Source organism: Lissotriton helveticus, chromosome 5_1 (genome assembly GCF_964261635.1).
Source record: "Lissotriton helveticus chromosome 5_1, aLisHel1.1, whole genome shotgun sequence".
Taxonomy (NCBI): Eukaryota; Metazoa; Chordata; class Amphibia; order Caudata; family Salamandridae; genus Lissotriton; species Lissotriton helveticus.
The window spans coordinates 32735630-32749822 of record NC_136065.1 but is presented as its reverse complement, the minus strand read 5'-3'; positions in this window follow the sequence as shown (position 1 = coordinate 32749822).

Sequence of the window (14193 nt, the reverse complement as noted above, 5' to 3'; positions counted from 1 at the left end):
ACACTGACCTAGCGCATGCATCTACACTGACCTAGCCCATGCATCTACACTGACCTAGCGCATGCATCTACACTGACCTAGCACAAGCATCTACACTGACCTAGCGCATGCATCTACACTGACCTAGCACATGAATCTACACTGACCAAGCGCATGCATCTACACTGACCTAGCGCATGCATCTACACTGACCTAGCGCATGCATCTACACTGACCAAGCGTATGCATCTACACTGACCTAGCGCATGCATCTACACTGGCCTAGTGCATGCATCTACACTGGCCTAGCGCATGCATCTACACTGGCCTAGTGCATGCATCTACACTGGCCTAGTGCATAATCTACACTGGCCTAGTGCATAATCTACACTGGCCTAGTGCATGCATCTACACTGGCCTAGCGCATGCATCTACACTGGCCTAGCCCATGCATCTACACTGACCTAGCCCATGCATCTACACTGACCTAGCGCATGCATCTACAGTGACCTAGGGCATGCATCTACACTGCCCTAGCGCATGCATCTACACTGCCTTAGCGCATGCATCTACACTGGCCTACCGCATGCACCTACACTGACCTAGCGCATGCATCTACACTGGCCTAGGGCATGCATCTACACTGACCTAGTGCATGCACCTACACAGACATAACACATGCACCTACACTGACCTAGCACATGCATCTACACTGGCCTAGGGCATGCATCTACACTGACCTAGCGCATGCACCTACACTGACCTATTGCACACACACAGTTTATAAGATTTTCCCTCACAGTCTACACTCACAAGATGCACTCAGTTAGGCCAGTCACATCAGGTACATATGCACTCATGCCATGCACGCACACACACAACACAATACTGCTGCACTGATTTCTGCAGATAATTTCTGAACACTATTTGTCATTTTCCTGCTACAATTTCTGTAATTTCAGCCAAAGTGGAATGTGTCCCCTGTAATATCTGGTTGAGTGGAACTGCATGTGGTAATACTGCATGTGTTTATGCTCCACATGGCAATACTAGTACTGAGAGGAAGGGGTCCCAGTATAGTATTGACAATAAACACAAGGTAATCAAAAATTAGAAACACAATAAATGAATCTACACTGTTTTTATTCACAATGTAGATATTTGTTAGATATAGTATCAGGCAGTACACATTCAAAAGGTTGTATGGTGCCCCAAGGGAAAAGGGGAAGTGATAAGGTGAGAATAGTGTGGATAGGGAGTTGTGACAATAAAATTAACTAAATATCGTAGACGCATTAGCATGTCAATTTCAATATACACAAACAAAAAGACCATAGGTTCAATGCATCACTCGATACGGATCATACTTCACATAGTACATTAATGTTATAGTTTCGGCGTGAAGCTGATAGGCAGAGAATAATTGTCAACGTTTCGACCCTCAAATTGTTGCAGGAATTAGTAGTACCCTTGCTGTGGGGTCTTCATCAGGACAGGGTGCGGGGCAGGCAACCTATTCAATATATATCACAAAGGTTACTTAAATTTGATTAAACTCCTGGTTATGAATCACAACATGAGTAATTAAAATAGCACACAATTAGGGTTAGAGCATACCAAGTCAATTCAATAGATGCTCGTCTTCTATTTAATGGACGGAGTACCTCATTTGTTGAGATCTTCGAATCTTAAGATAAAGAGATGAGAGAATATGGTAAGGAATTCATGGTTTGCTAATTGGAGTGTTAAGAAACTTTAAGAGACGCTCAGGTCTGGAATAAAAAAAAGGGGGGACATATCAAAACTAACATTGTTTAGTAGCTGAAACATGGCAGTTCAGCCCATTAACAATATATATATAAACTGAATATTGACTCACAATCAGGACGTACGTTAGCGGTAGAATCGAATCGAATCATAGCCCGGGGACGGAGGACAGGGGAATGAATATCTGAGGAAAAACAAAAAGTTTGATTTAGATTTTTGGCGAAGGGGAGCATAAACGAGTCCAAAACGGGAAGGTAAATGTAACAGCTTACCCAAAGGTAGACTTAGGCTGTTCAGATCCCCATGGACTTGTAGTAAAGAAAAGCAACCTGGCAGCATCTGTGGAGAATTAAAAGGAAACCCGGATATCGTGTTAATAATGATAGACCCTAAGTATGGACTGCAGAGGGCCATAAGTGTGTTGGAATTGAACACTCACCGATAGCCGCGTGAATCTGGCGTCTTCTGTGCTCGCGTCGGCAATGGCGAACAGAGCTACCTGAATGTGGCCGTAACTAAGGTTACTGTCACGTGGCCGCGGGGTTGCGTGTGAACACTGCAGAAAGACTGAAGCGAGTGATACATACTGCTGGTATCTTATGAATTGTCAACATGATCGCAGTATATGAAAATAATTATAGGGACAATTATTTGAAAAAGTTTACGGTATTACAGTAACCTGTGATAACAGCATAGACACTTCATCGGACTGAATTATTACTCGATCATGAATAACTGGTAAGCGTATTAGAGGAGGAGGAATGCCGATTACAGTAATTCACATGACAGGCACAGTCTGAGTTACCTTCAGCAAAAGTCGGAACACAGAAAATTGCTGATGAATCATCCAGAGAAGACCCATTCGATTTCAACACCGGATAATGGCAATGATAGTAACTCTACATAGGTTCATGCGAACACAACAAATGCTGATGAATCAACCAGAGAAGACATATTAGATTTCAGCACTTAGCATTAATAATAATAACTCTTCATGGGAGCATCAGGGCACAGTATACATATTGGTAGTCACAAGACAGTTGCAAATAGCCTATAGAGAAACATATATACACGTTATCAATCTTTTTATGGCGTACCTGTCATAAGATGGTAACGGCCATTTTCTGGCAGACCGGGTTACATAGAGCATGACACATACCCGACACATCAGTGATTGGAAAAAGAACGTAGATATCAAAACACATAAGGCAACTTAAAATCACCTTTTAAGAAGCATACGCATACGGTTAATCCAAACTCTGGCGTACCTCTCCCAAGAGGGTATAGGCCAGTTCTTGTAAGATACAGTGGATCATCACATCTAATTAGTCCCTTTCAGGTAGATCGCCCTAAGAAGGAATTAGGGCAAGGTCGCTAATTGGGAGAAAGAGCTGTCCTGTTCATTGAGGCCAATACTGCATGTGGTAATACTGCATGTAATAATCCTGCATGTGGCAATACTGCATGGGGTAATAGTGCATATGATAATCATGTATGTGGTAATACTGCATGTGGTAATACTGCATGTGATAATCCTGCATGTGGTAATCCTGCATGTGGTAATCATGTATGTGGTAATCATGTATGTGGTTATCATGTATGTGGTAATACTGCATGTGGTAAAACTGCATGTGGTAAAACTGCATGCGGTAAAACTGCATGCGGTAAAACTGCATGTGGTAAAACTGCATGTGGTAATACTGCATGTGGTAATACTGCATGTGATAATCCTGCATGTGGTAATACTGCATGTTATAATAGTGCATGTGGTAATACTGCATGTTATAATAGTGCATGTGGTAATCATGTATGTGGTAATCCTGTATGTGGTAATCCTGTATGTGGTAATCCTGTATGTGGTAATCCTGTATGTGGTAATCATGTATGTGCTAATCATGTATGTGCTAATCATGTATGTGGTAATCATGCATGTGGTAAAACTGCATGTGGTAAAACTGCATGTGGTAAAACTGCATGTGGTAAAACTGCATGTGGTTAAACTGCATGTGGTTAAACTGCATGTGGTTAAACTGCATGTGGTTAAACTGCATGTGGTTAAACTGCATGTGGTTAAACGGCATGTGGTTAAACGGCATGTGGTTAAACGGCATGTGGTTAAACGGCATGTGGTAAAACTGCATGTGGTAATAGTGTATGTGGTAATAGTGTTTGTGGTAATACTGTGTGTGGTTATGCTGCAAATGGCTATACTGCATGTGGTAATACTGTGTCACTTTGAATACCAGTTGGGAAGAAACTTCAATTTGTTTTTCAAATTAGTGTTGACACAAAACTGGAAATAGAAATCTTTGAACTGTGGCTTCTGACAGGGTGTTGGACTTCAGTGAGATATTCTGGCTCAGCCCCTGTAGTGCTTCTGACAGGGCGGTAGAGTTCAGTGAGTTATTCCAGCTCAGCCCCTGTAAAGTTTCTACAGGAAGGTAGAGTCCAGTGAGATATTCTGGCTCAGCCCCTGTAGGGTTTCTGAGAGGGCGGCGGAGTTCAGTGAGATATTCTGGCTCAGCCCCTGTAGTTTTTCTGAGAGGGCGGTGGAGTTCAGTGAGATATTCTGGCTCAGCCCCTTTAGTTTTTCTGAGAGGGCGGTGGAGTTCAGTGAGATATTCTGGCTCAGCTCCTGTAGTGTTTCTACAGGGTGGTGGAATTCAGCGAGATATTCTGTATCAGACCCTGTAGTGTTCCTACAGGGTGGTGGAATTCAGTGGGATATTCTGGATCAGACCCTGTAGTGTTTCTAGAGGGCGGTGGAGTTCAGTGAGAAATTCTGGCTCAGCCCCTGTAGTGTTTCTTCAGGGTGGTGGAGTTCAGTGAGAAATTCTGGTCAGCCCCTGTAGTGTTTCTGCCAGGACGATGGAGTTCAGTGAGATACTATGGCTCAGCCTCTGTAGTGTATCTGACAGGGCGGTGGAGTTCAGTGATATATTCTGGCCCAGCCCCTGTAGAGTTTCTAAAGGGCGTGGAGTTCAGTGAGATATTCTGGCTCAGCCCCTGTAGTGTTTCTACAGCGCGGTGAAGTTCAGTGAGATATTCTGGCTCAGCCCCTGTAGTGTTTCTGACAGGGCGGTGGAGTTCAGTGAGATATTCTGGCTCCGCCCCTGTAGTGTTTCTGACAGGGCGGTGGAGTTCAGTGAGATATCCTGGCTCAGCCCATGTAGTGTTTCTACAGGACGGTGGAGTTACGTGAGATATTCTGGCTCAGCCCCAGTAGTGTTTCTGGCAGGGCGGTGGAGTTCAGTGAGATATTCTGGCTCAGCCCCTGTAGTGTTTCTACAGGATAGTGGAGTTCAGTGAGATAATCTGGCTTAGCCCCTGTATTGTTTATACAGGCCGGTGGAGTTAAGTGAGATATTCTGGCTCAGCCCCTGTGGTGTTTCTGACAGGGCGTAGGAGTTCAGTGAGATATTCTGGCTCAGCCTCTGTAGTGTTTCTGACAGGGCGGTGGAGTTCAGTGAGATATCCTGGCTCAGCCCATGTAGTGTTTCTACAGGACGGTGGAGTTACGTGAGATATTCTGGCTCAGCCCCAGTAGTGTTTCTGGCAGGGCGGTGGAGTTCAGTGAGATATCCTGGCTCAGACCCTGTAGTGTTTCTACAGGCCGGTGGAGTTAAGTGAGATATTCTGGCTCAGCCCCTGTAGTGTTTCTGGCAGGGCGGTGGAGTTCAGTGAGATATCCTGGCTCAGACCCTATAGAATTTGTGGCAGGGCGGTGGAGTGCAGTAAGATATTCTGCCTCAGCCCCTGTAGTGTTTCTACAGGGCCGTGGGTTCAGCGAGATATTTACTCAGCTCCTGTAGTGTTTCTACAGGATAGTGGAGTTCAGTGAGATAATCTGGCTTAGCCCCTGTATTGTTTATACAGGCCGATGGAGTTAAGTGAGATATTCTGGCTCAGCCCCTGTGGTGTTTCTGACAGGGCGTAGGAGTTCAGTGAGATATTCTGGCTCAGCCTCTGTAGTGTTTCCGACAGGGCGGTGGAGTTCAGTGAGATATCCTGGCTCAGCCCATGTAGTGTTTCTACAGGACGGTGGAGTTAAGTGAGATATTCTGGCTCAGCCCCAGTAGTGTTTCTGGCAGGGCGGTGGAGTTCAGTGAGATATCCTGGCTCAGACCCTGTAGTGTTTCTACAGGCCGGTGGAGTTAAGTGAGATATTCTGGCTCAGCCCCTGTAGTGTTTCTGGCAGGGCGGTGGAGTTCAGTGAGATATCCTGGCTCAGACCCTGTAGAATTTGTGGCAGGGCGGTGGAGTGCAGTAAGATATTCAGGCTCAGCCCCTGTAGTGTTTCTACAGGGCGGTGGAGTTCAGTGAGATATTCTGGCTCAGCCCCTGTAGTGTTTTTACAGGGCGGTGGAGTTCAGTGAGATATTATGGCTCTCGCCCTTTAGTGTTTCTGACAGAGCGGTGGTGTTCAGTGAGATATTCTGGTTCAGCCCCTGTAGTGTTTGACAGGGCGGTGAAGTTTAGTAAGATGTTATGGCTCAGCCCCTCTCCTGTTTCTACAGGACGGTGGAGTTCAGGGAGATATTCTGGCTCTGCCCCTGTAGTGTTTCTACAGGGCGGTGGAGTCCAGTGAGATATTCTGTCTCAGCCCTTATAGTGTTTCTACAGGGCAGTGGAGTTCAGTGACATATTATGGCTCAGGCCCTGTAGTCTTTCTACAGGGCGCTGGTGTTCAGTGAGATATTCTGGCTCAGCCCCTGTAGTGTTTCTACAGGCCGGTGGAGTTGAGTGAGATATTCTGGCTCAGCCCCTATATTGTTTCTACAGGGTGGTTGTATTCAGGGAGATATTCTGGATTAGCCCCTGTAGTGCTTCTGACAGGACGGTGGAGTTCAGTGAGATATTCTGGCTCAGCCCCTGTATTGTTTCTACAGGGTGGTGGAGTTCAGTGAGATATTCGTTCTCAGCCCTGTAGTGTTTCTGAGAGGGTGGTGGTGTTCAGAGAGATATTCTGGCTCAGCCCCTGTAGTTTTTCTGACATGTTGGTGGAGTTCAATGAGATATTCTGGCTCTGCCCCTATAGCGTTTCTACAGGGCAGGGGAGTTCAGTGACATAATATGGCTCAGTCCCTGTAGTGTTCCTGGCAGCATGGTGAAGTTAAGTGAGATATTCTGGCTCAGCCCCTGTAGTGTTTCTACAAGGCGTTGGGGTTTATTGAGATATTATGGCTCAGCCCCTGTAGTGTTTCTGCAGGGCGGTGGTGATAAGTAAGATATTCTGGCTCAGCCACTGTAGTATTTCTACAAGGTGGTGGCGTTTAGTGAGACATCCTGGCTCAGCCCCTGTAGTGTTTCTACAGGGCGGTGGGGTTCAGTGAGATATTCTGGCTCAGCCCCTGTAGTGTTTCTACAGGGTGGTGGAGTTCAGTGAGATATTCTGGCTAAGCACCTGTAAGGTTTCTGACAGGGCGGTGGAGTTCAGTGAGAGATTCTGGCTCAGGCCCTGTAGTGTTTCTACAGGGTGGTGGAGTACAGTGAGATATTCTGGCTCTGCCCCTATAGTGTTTCTACAGGGCAGGGGAGTTCAGTGACATAATATGGCTCAGTCCCTGTAGTGTTCCTGACAGCATGGTGAAGTTAAGTGAGATATTCAGGCTCAGCCCCTGTAGTGTTTCTACAGGGCGGTGGAGTTCAGTGAGATATTCTGGCTCAGCCCCTGTAGTGTTTTTACAGGGCGGTGGAGTTCAGTGAGATATTATGGCTCTCGCCCTTTAGTGTTTCTGACAGAGCGGTGGTGTTCAGTGAGATATTCTGGTTCAGCCCCTGTAGTGTTTGACAGGGCGGTGAAGTTTAGTAAGATGTTATGGCTCAGCCCCTCTCCTGTTTCTACAGGACGGTGGAGTTCAGGGAGATATTCTGGCTCTGCCCCTGTAGTGTTTCTACAGGGCGGTGGAGTCCAGTGAGATATTCTGTCTCAGCCCTTATAGTGTTTCTACAGGGCAGTGGAGTTCAGTGACATATTATGGCTCAGGCCCTGTAGTCTTTCTACAGGGCGCTGGTGTTCAGTGAGATATTCTGGCTCAGCCCCTGTAGTGTTTCTACAGGCCGGTGGAGTTGAGTGAGATATTCTGGCTCAGCCCCTATATTGTTTCTACAGGGTGGTTGTATTCAGGGAGATATTCTGGATTAGCCCCTGTAGTGCTTCTGACAGGACGGTGGAGTTCAGTGAGATATTCTGGCTCAGCCCCTGTATTGTTTCTACAGGGTGGTGGAGTTCAGTGAGATATTCGTTCTCAGCCCTGTAGTGTTTCTGAGAGGGTGGTGGTGTTCAGAGAGATATTCTGGCTCAGACCCTGTAGCGTTTCTACAGGGCAGGGGAGTTCAGTGACATAATATGGCTCAGTCCCTGTAGTGTTCCTGGCAGCATGGTGAAGTTAAGTGAGATATTCTGGCTCAGCCCCTGTAGTGTTTCTACAAGGCGTTGGGGTTTATTGAGATATTATGGCTCAGCCCCTGTAGTGTTTCTGCAGGGCGGTGGTGATAAGTAAGATATTCTGGCTCAGCCACTGTAGTATTTCTACAAGGTGGTGGCGTTTAGTGAGACATCCTGGCTCAGCCCCTGTAGTGTTTCTACAGGGCGGTGGGGTTCAGTGAGATATTCTGGCTCAGCCCCTGTAGTGTTTCTACAGGGTGGTGGAGTTCAGTGAGATATTCTGGCTAAGCACCTGTAAGGTTTCTGACAGGGCGGTGGAGTTCAGTGCGAGATTCTGGCTCAGGCCCTGTAGTGTTTCTACAGGGTGGTGGAGTACAGTGAGATATTCTGGCTCTGCCCCTATAGTGTTTCTACAGGGCAGGGGAGTTCAGTGACATAATATGGCTCAGTCCCTGTAGTGTTCCTGACAGCATGGTGAAGTTAAGTGAGATATTCTGGCTCAGCCCCTGTAGTGTTTCTACAAGGCGTTGGGGTTTATTTAGATATTATGGCTCAGCCCCTGTAGTGTTTCTACAGGGCGGTGGTGATAAGTGAGATATTCTGGCTCAGTCCCTGTAGTGTTCCTGACAGCATGGTGAAGTTAAGTGAGATATTCTGGCTCAGCCCCTGTAGTGTTTCTACAAGGCGTTGGGGTTTATTGAGATATTATGGCTCAGCCCCTGTAGTGTTTCTACAGGGCGGTGGAGTTCAGTGAGATATTCTGGCTCAGCCCCTGTAGGGTTTCTGACAGGGCAGTGGAGTTCAGTAAAATATTCTGGCTCAGGCCCTGTAGTGTTTCTACAGGGCAGGGGAGTTCAGTGACATAATATGGCTCAGTCCCTGTAGTGTTCCTGACAGCATGGTTAAGTTAAGTGAGATATTCTGGCTCAGCCCCTGTAGTGTTTCTACAGGGCGGTGGGGTTTATTGAGATATTCTGGCTCAGCCCCTGTAGTGTTTCTACAGGCCGGAGGAGTTCAGTAAGATATTCTGGCTCAGCCCCTGTAGTGTTTCTACAGGATGGTGGAGTTCAGTGAGATAATCTGGCTTAGCCCCTGTAGTGCTTCTACAGGCCGGTGGAGTTAAGTGAGATATTCTGGCTCAGCCCCTGTAGTATTTCTACAGGCAGGTGGAGTTTAGTGAGATATTCTGGCTCAGCCCCTGTAGTGTTTCTACAGGCCGGTGTATTCCTATAGGTTCTGAATCGATCCCCCTATTCCTGACCCTATTCTGGTTAACAAACCAACAAGTTAACTAGCAGTCAGCCCATGAGGCAGCAAACCCCCATGATGCAGATACCGTTATCTGACGAAGCCACACTACGGCACAGGACCGTGTTATCTGATTAGGTCATAACGCTTGCGATCTAATTAGACAAGCGATATTCCTCCAGCCCCTGATAAGGCATACGGAGTTCTCATAACAAATCAAACCTATGACAACCTGGGAAAAACCCCTGCGGCCATTGTTTTGATTTCACCAAGAACTTCAGCAAAAGAATGTGCTAACGACCTGGTCGTATGACATCCTTATTGACGTATCTATGTCCATCCTTACGTCAATCTCGGCACCTTAAAGGTATAAATATTACCGATATTGCCCTATGCAAACACACGCGGTGGTGACGAGACGGAGCAGCCATACTTGCCGAAGCCCAGAGCAGAGCAGACCCCGCTGGCACAGCCCCGCCTTCCTGACGCGCTGAGAACGAGACGTGCTGCTTTCTCCTGCCGAGAAATCCAGCACCGGCGTTTCCGGGTAGCCCTCGCAGGCAGCCTGGAATATCGAGAGCAGAGAGAGAGATACCATCCCTCATTCATCCTAACTTCCAGGTACAGAACTGAATAACCCCTCACAGAGAATTCTTTAGTCAGTCACTTGGCAAAAACAAACTTAACTTAAACTGTAACTTTCTATTCCCGCCCACGTATTAGGCTCAGGTCAGGTACACGGGGTAGGCGTATCTAGAAACACCAGTTGAGTACGTTTAGTCAAATGTATATGTGTATGTAATATATTTTATTCATTTTAAACCTTCATATGGCTTAGGAACCATATCAATGTTTTTACAGTATTATTTTATACTTCTGCTTTTAATGTATGCACTTTACTTAACGATAAGTATTGCAATAATATCGATCCATTTCTCTTGTACGAGAAAAGAGACTGATCAATAAATAACATCTTTTATTGAACACGCCCGTCTCTTCCTTTTCTCGACAATCTGATGAGACTAAGAATGCACGTACTGACTGAGTAAAATAAATTGCCTTTTGTTCACACGACTCTCGAGATACACTCTTGATTAGGGGAGAGCAAAGTTGTCATGTTCTATGGTTGTCAGAAACTAAATCCCTTCTTGTCTAATCAGGGAAGTTAATTCCTTCCTGAACATTCGAGAAAGTTTCTAGTGAACTCTGAGCTAGCTGGCAAACCCAAAACTTTAAGTCTAATATCGACAGTAGTAGACCTAGTTAACGTCTGGTCTAGGCCTATACTATTGAAGGTATTATTCCAATGCGCAGAGCCTATTGGGATAATAGGAACTACACTACATGGCACCCAACGTGTTTGGAAAGGGCGATAAAACTAACGTAAGACATTTAAAGTAACTCAGTCGTGCTTTCTCACTCAGACCCCTTTTTCCCATAATACTCCAAAGACGTCTGGAGTGGGTGAAAGGTAATATCCTGCCAGACCTCGCAGGAGGAAACTCCTATGTATGGTACTTGGTTTAGTCAACGTTGAAGGATAAACCGTTCCAAAATATTGTGCATCTAATCTTTGTTTCCATAAGAAACCTGATCTGCAAACAAACAAAGTAACCATCCTGTCGGTAAAATGGTAGACAGTGATGATGAAAGAGGGGCAGTTAGATTAGCAACTGAACTCGCAGCAGCTGATACTGCACTGCAAGACGCAGACCCGGATATAATACTCATCCCGGTCATTAAAAGGAAATCTATAACTTTAAAACTTATAGAAAATGGACTGACACCTAGAGGTGGTACAGTCATATTCGTAATTGAGGCACACGAATATCGGCAGACAGAGGTATACTATTCATGGATAAATTTTCCTGCAGCAAATGCTGTAACAAAGTACTTCCACTATTACAAAATAGAGGAACCTCCTGAAACGTACACTCCTTTTGAGGAGGTGGAAGTACCACTCAAATTTCAAGAGCACCTGCTCTTATTTGATGGCGCCCTAAAACATAATAATCACATCACCAGGCTCGGTCCCTTAGGTAGACCAGGAGCAACGTGGCCGGTCCTAGCCGGATACACACCACATCCAGACATCGACGGGATGTCTGCAGCAAACCTTTTAACACAGCTAAAACAATTAATAAAAATACATAGACAATTAGTCCAGTATGTGATGCGGACTTCTACAATTCAGCCAGCAATTAAAATTCCACAGCTGACCCCTCACCAGGGGAACACAAATAAAATTACACCACAGAACATACAGTCCTGCCTAGGTAAAGTACCAGCTAAACGGGAACAAATACCATTCTGGTTGGCACAGAAAATAACCCAAATAGAGGCGGTGTTTCCTGACACCACCCCGTTAGAAAAACACAGGATTCTGACTATCTGTCTTCCAATGGGAATCGCACCACACATTGAGGACTGTGACACTTGGGGTACAGTCGTTGCTTCCATTTACACAAAAACGCACGGTGTTCCATCCATTTCGGTAATACCAGATGTGCTAAAACAAATTCAAGACGAATATGGTCCAGAACCCGCTTTAACTCTTGGTATGAAATTACTAAAAGACTTCAAGCAGGTCTCAGCTATATTATTAGCCAACATAAAGGGAGAAGCAGCAAACGTGGCGATCCGCCAGAGGTTAAAGGAGACAGATATAGCAGACCAACCAGCTGAAATTGCCAGAATCATAGAAAAATCCTATGAGGAACTAGGTAGAGATAGTTTAGGTGGAATACCAGTAAAACCACAACTGATTGAAAGTCCTGAAAAAATATTTTTTAATAATAATTCAACATCACAGAAAAAGAGCTGGAATGGAAACAAACAATCCAATCCTATAGAAAAGAAATTCCAGTCCAGAGGCAGGTCTCCAAGGCGAAGAGAAAAATCTCCGAACCAAAGACACAGGTCACCCCAGAGTGACCCCTCTGGGAAAAGATATAACCTTAGAAATAGGGATAATATAAAAAAGCCTGATAGATATCAAGACATTGATACACGTCCCTCTCAATCTTTTCAGACTTCCTCGCAGAAATCGGAAAGAAGAGGACGATCAGAACAAAGAGAAGAGCACGCGAAGTCCAAAGACAAGGAACCTGCTCAGCTAAAAAAGAAATTACAATTTCCAAAAAAGAAGGTAGCCAGTATCAAGGTAGTTAACAATGCCGAGAATACTGAGGACACAACTGAAAAACGGAGAATGGGCTCAGACAATGCTAGACAGCGCAGCAGAAGTGAGCATAGCTCGCAAAGTCCTTATGAATCATCTGGAGACAGTGGACACGAATGAATATCTTCAAGTGGAAACTGCAGACACCAGAGTTAGCAAACCTCACAAAATATACGAAATAACATTACGTATAGAGGGAGATAAGACTAGAAAAATAAGGGGATAATCTCTCCAAGGGCTATGACATCCTTCTAGCTGAAAAAGACTGGCCACCAGAATTTGTCAGGGAGTGCCCTCATGGCGAAGAAGTAATTATGCCTGCCTTCTCAAACCACATCCCAATTCATAAAAAATACACACTTGCTAGAAAGTGGGCAGTAGCTCTAGCTCCTGCTTTATATAAAAATCACGTAGGATGGGATGAGGACTCTCCTCCTCACAAAATCCAGTTAAAATCACAACCTACTGCACAAAGGCAGTACCCAATTAAGCAAGAAGCAAAAAAACAGGTAAAAGAAATTCTAGATCAGCTAGAATACCAGGGGGTGATTGAAACTTGCACCTCACAAATGAACAACCCTTTGTTTCCGGTCTCCAAACCAGACAATTCATACCGTCTAGTTTTGGATTACCGACACCTTAACTCATGTTGCAAAACTTTTGCAGTGCAAAACTCACATAGTGCTGCACTAATGAATAACATAGTGCGCAAAAAATACAAAACAACCTTAGACATCTCTAATGGATTCTTTTGTCAAAACATAGCACCAGAGAGCAGATATTTGTCTGCGTTCTCAATAAATGGCACTCAAAAACAATTCTGTCGGTGAGCCCAGGGGTACAAGAACAGCCCGGGAGTATTCTCAGCGAGAGTAACAGAATTACTACAAATATATGACGACGAAGCATTATCATATGTCGACGACATATACTTAACAGATGATGACTTGGAGACTCACTTGAAGAGAGTGAACACCATAATACTTGGGTTCGCAGCAGAGGGTTACAAATTCAACTTAAAAAAATCCAGAATTGCCCATCTGACAGTCCTGTTCTTAGGATATGAATTATCAAGTGAAGGCAAAAGCCTGGCTGACAATTTTCTAGAAAAATGTGCCGTACTCCAAGCACCTAGAACACTAAAAAACCTACAGTCAATTCTAGGCTTCCTAAATTTCGGAAGAACATATATTGCAAATTACGCAGAAAGGGTCAAACCCCTTTATGATCTAATAAAACCAGATTTTAAAAGATCTAATTGGACTCAAATACACACAGAAATATTGAGATCCTTACAAACAGACATGCTAATTAAAACAAAATTAGAAACACGTGATAACACACGCAATCTTGTGATCCGAGTCATCCCAGGGAGATGCGGATTCACATACCTGACCTCTAATGAGGGAGAAAAGGTACCAATTGCATTCAAATCACACTTGTACACAGAAGCTGAACAGAAATTCAGCATTAAAGAAAAAATTGTTCATGCAGTTCAAACCGCAATAGCTAGAGAAAAAGATCAAGCGGACGGTAGACACATCAGTCAGAACAGCTGAATCAGCCTTTGAGGCATTAACAACACCATGTAATTTACCAAGAACAACATTGAATCCGGAATGGATACAAT